The following is a 4,843-nucleotide window of genomic DNA, read 5'->3' on the forward strand; positions in this document are numbered from 1 at the left end:
GCTGTAACTGAGGTGTTAGACAGGGTGGCAGCCTCATCAAAAACTTGATGAGGAACAACCTGCTTCCAAGCTCCTCCACTGAGTTACTGGCTGCATTGGCCTCAGTGCAGCTGCAGGAAATTCACTTTCTTTGCTGAGGTCAGCAGTGTGCTGTTCGCAGCTCTGAAGCTGCCCTCAGTTCTCACGACGTGGTCCTTCCTACACTGTCTCACCACACAGCAGCTTCTTGAAGCCAACAAAGGACAAAGATTCATCATTTTAAAAATTATTTTTACTATCCAAGGCCTACCTTTATTTTTTTTACTTTAAAAAAAATGGAGTTGCTTCACAATGTTACATCAGTTTCAGGTGTACAACACAGTGGTTCGACAGCCCTGTCCATTATGCCACGTTTACCACAGGTGTAGCTAAAAAAAAAAAAAAACAGGGCACACATCATGAATATGCATGTCACCCTTGAGAGGGAACCATGTTGATCTCTGTGTCCTTCCAGTTTGGGGGTATGTGCTGCCAAATCGAGCACAGAATCATTATCATTTCAGTGGAAGCATAATATTCCATTGTGTGAATGTGACATAATTTAACTCTCCTCTAGAGGTATTAGGTTAAAATTTTTCTTAATTATAAACAAAGCTACAACTCACTTTGTGAGCTCCTGTTCTTTCCTTAGTGTAATGCCTAGAAGTGGAACTGCCGGGCCAAACAATACACACTTAAAATATTTTTACAGCTAGGGGCACCTGGCTGGCCCAGTCATTGGAGCACCCGACTCTTGACCTCCATGTTGTAAATTTGAGCCCCACATAGCGTATGCAGATTACTTAAAAATAAAATCTTAAAAAAAAAATAAGAAAAGCTTCTTTATATTTAGAAAACAGCCATCCAGAAAATTAATCCCATTAGACTTCTACAAAGAATGTGTGAGAGTGTGGATTGGTGCACATACTTGCCAACACTGGCATCATCCATGAATTTAAGCTCTGCCAATGTAATGGTAAAAAATTATATCTCATTGTTTTCATTTGTATTTTTTTTAAAGATTTTATGTATTTATTCATGAGAGACACACAGAGAGAGGCAGAGACATAGGCAGAGGGAGAAGCAGGCTCCATGCAGGAAGCCTGATGCGGGACTCTATCCCAGGACCCCAGGATCATGCTCTGAGCCAAAGGCAGAGGCTCAGCCGCTGAGCCACCCAGGTGTCCCTCATTTGTATTTCTTTGATTGGTGAGGTTGAATATGTTTAGGCTTATTGGACATTATTTTGTAAATTATCCTTAAATGACTTGCTGGCTTTGCAATTGTGAAAGCACTTTGTTTCTTAAGTACCCCTTGTGGGTTGCAAGTGTTTTTCCCAATTTATGTCACTATTTTGGGAAATCATTGGTCATATAAAAGTTTTAAGCTTTAATTTTGTTAGTCATTTTATTAATGCTTTTTGCCGTTGATGTCATGCTTAGAAATATCTCTTCCACCCTCAGAAGTGTAAAAATGTTCACACAGCATGATTGTAAAATTCTTATGGTTTCATCTTACGTCTTCAGTTTTCATTGTTCTGGAATGATTGTGCTATAAGACTGATGCTTCAGTGAGGATCATGACAAGGGTTGTTTTTTTTTTTTCCTTGAGTTATTCTAGATGCACAACTCCAGAGCTATTTTATTTATTTATTTATTTTTAGAGGTTACTTATTTATAAATGAGAGACAGAGAGAGGCAGAGACACAGGCAGAAGGAGAAGCAGGCTCCCTGTAGGGAGCCCGATGCGGGACTCGATCCCAGGACCCTGGGATCACGCCCTGAGCTGAAGGCAGATGCTCAACTACTGAGCTACCTAGGCATCCCTCTAGAGCTATTTTAAAGATGAGTCACTCATGGCTGCAGATCTGTGGGAAACAGAATAAATTAGCCCAGTGGAATGTCTTTAACATGTGGCCTCTGAGTAATTTTGTTTCCAGGAATATCCACTTTTTCCTGAAATTTTTATGCAAGTGTGTCACTTGTACTGTAATAACATGATGTCAGAGGACAGGCTGAGTGACAGGGCTGACAACACGAACAAATCAACATGACCAATCAGGAGGACCCAGGATAAGGACCAAAACCACACAGCCCTTAAGGAAGAGGCCAGGATGATCTTGCCAGGCACCATTGCTTTCAGTACCATCGAGGCAGAGGGCACGAGGCTCCTGGTGAGAAAGCAGGTACCCCTTGCTGCAGGCGGGAAGCAGGGTCTCAGCACAGGACAGGCTGGAGTGGAAAGTGGGCCTCCCGGGTGCTCTCTCCTGAGCACACTGACTCCTAAAGAAATTCTGGTGCCCAGAAAGCTACAAGAGCTGCCATGGGCCATGATGTCTCTTAGCTAAATGAATGTGTGAACCCGAAATTCAGATGCTGGGGCTGATCTGCTCAATACCCCGCACTTAGCACAGAGCCCTGCTCTGTGTGGGGTCCCCCCCCCATCGTCTCCCATGCATCTCAGCCCCCCTCGCAGCTCCACAACTGGTGTGTTCTTAGGCACTTAGTGAATGTTTACGGGATAAGTGATTGATGGTTTGAGGAAATAAATGTGTAGGTATTCAAGAGGAGCTTAGCCACATTCTGACAACCAAAGTAGCCCGTTTGTGGAGTGCCTGTTTCTGCAGTAAGTGCTCTGCACACTTAGCCTATCCGATCTCCACAAGATAGGAATACTCTGATTGCTGCATTTCACCCAGGAGAAGCAGCTCAGAGAGGAACAAAGGTTACCAATTAAGTGGAGGAATCAAGCTCTAAACCCCCGAACAGTCTGATCCCAAGGCCCAAGGGGTTTCCCGATGCTCAGGGACAGTCTCTGGATAGTGCACAGATCCCCGTGGTGGGGAAGCCTGGCCATGCTGTAGGCATGTACACACCTGAGGCAGTTCATGGGAGTGTTTATCTTCCAGAATGGACAAGGCCCACAACCACAGCTGGCACAAGAGCACGTGAGCCAGCGAGAGCACCTTGACCTTGCATGATTCTCCAGCCTGGCCCTGGAGAGGGAAGACAACAGGTGACTTATGTGCGGCTCTCTTCCTCAGCAGCATGGCTCTTTCCAGAGATGATTTGACCTTGGCAGGCTAGCTTGCAATTCCTAGTGGCTGTGGGTGCTGGCACACTCATGGTTAGGGGGAGCCTGCCACCTGCCTGTTATATCTATTCAAAAGAGAGCCACCCAGCCAATACACTGGAAGACAGAAGGTACTAGAAAGAGCAGTGGACGCTCTTGGGTGGGAGGTCCGAGTGGCAGCTCATTGTTTTTATTATTGATGTGAGTGATTAAGGGGAGGCTGGGAAAAGCTCCAGGCTGAAGGAGTAACCTCAGGCTTGTAGTCCAGTCCTTACCAAAGAGAACAATCAAGACTAGATTTTTAAAAGGAAAAAGGTACTGTGAGTGAAGGCAGAGGCATGGGTCCAGACTGATGCTGTCACCGAGAGCTGTGCCACCCCATGGCAGCAGATGACTGAGGAACACACTGCAAGTCAGGTTTTCTCAAGCCCAGTACTCCCCGAACTGCTCGAGCAGACGACTGACTATTCCTTTGGCTTCCAACTTTATCAGAAGGATGTGCAGTCATCCCTGGGAGGGGTCACATTTTGAAAGGCGTCTGTAAAGCGAGAATACACTTCTTTTTATCTTTGTTGCCCCTGTTAACTGGATGATCCCAGTTACATTATTAAACTGATAAATTCCATTTAAAAGCAGAGAAGCGTGGTTCTGGTTTCACTCGGCCTCGGAGAACCCCGGCTCTGCTTTCCCCACCTCACTTCCGTGGACAATTCCCCCTTCTGAACGTGGAAATGGTACAATAGGTAGAGGAGCCCCTCCTTCATGAACTGAGTCAAGCTGCACCTGGCCGGCAAGTCCCTCCATGGGCCGCGCCGTGGGTTGTTAGCACGCCCGTCTGCTCCCACCGCCGAGGCTCCCCAGGAATCCCAATCCTGTTTTGGGTGCTGAACTCCAGTCCAGTCCAGCCTTCTTATTTTACAGATGGAGGAGACAAGAGCCCCAGAGAAAGGACATGACCCCACGTCTGTCCTTGAGCTTAAACTGTTTGTCAATTTATTTGCAGTCATTATCAAGAAGTGGCTAGTGGGGATAAGGCCTGGTGCCTCCCCGCAACGCAGGACAGCCCAGGTAGTGGACGAGGAGCAGCCGAAGGCAGGCAAGGCCCACGCCATGCAGTACCCACTGGCCACCCTAGCTACTTGGTGTCTAGTTCAGGTGCTTGGGAAACCGATAAAGAATGTTCCATGTTGGTTAAGATTTGGGAAGATCTTCACATCTACATTTAAATTTTTTAAAACCATGTTTAAAATAGACCAATCATAGGTTTAAAGGTATAAACTATTATCATGTAATCTTTTTTTAAAAGACTTTATTTATTTATTCATGAGAGACACAGAGAGGCAGAGTCACAGGCAGAGGGAAAAGCAGGCTCCCTGCGGGAGCCCGATGTGGGACTCAATCCCAGGATCCCAGGATCACGCCCCCAGTCAAAGGCAGACACTCAACCACTGAGCCCCCCAGGCGTCCCTCCTCTTTCCTCTTGATGGGGTTCTGGGGCCACGTTGTCCTCTGTCTGTGCTCACAGCAAGGGACGTCGCATCCTCCAGCCGCCACGATTCCCGGTGGCTTGTTTGCTCTGCAGATAAGGGGTCCTCTGTCCCACTGCCTGAGTGTTCTGCTTCTGTGTCGGGTTCGGCTGTGATGTTTGGTGTGGACTTCCTTGGCGTTATCCTGTTTATCCTCAACTCCTTGCATCTTCAAGTTTATGTCTTTTGCTAAATTTGGGGAATCTTTGCAGTGATTTCCTTGAAAA

At 46.6% G+C, this 4,843-nt stretch overlaps 1 non-coding gene across 1 annotated transcript; it reads right to left on the reverse strand.

Moving 5' to 3' along the window:
* Positions 1-419: 419 nt before the first annotated feature.
* Positions 420-523, reverse strand: LOC144289408 (U6 spliceosomal RNA). Its single transcript, XR_013357294.1, has one exon. It is a non-coding gene; the product is annotated as a U6 spliceosomal RNA (small nuclear RNA).
* Positions 524-4,843: the final 4,320 nt, after the last annotated feature.

Source organism: Canis aureus, chromosome 1 (assembly GCF_053574225.1).
Source record: "Canis aureus isolate CA01 chromosome 1, VMU_Caureus_v.1.0, whole genome shotgun sequence".
Lineage (NCBI taxonomy): Eukaryota > Metazoa > Chordata > Mammalia > Carnivora > Canidae > Canis > Canis aureus.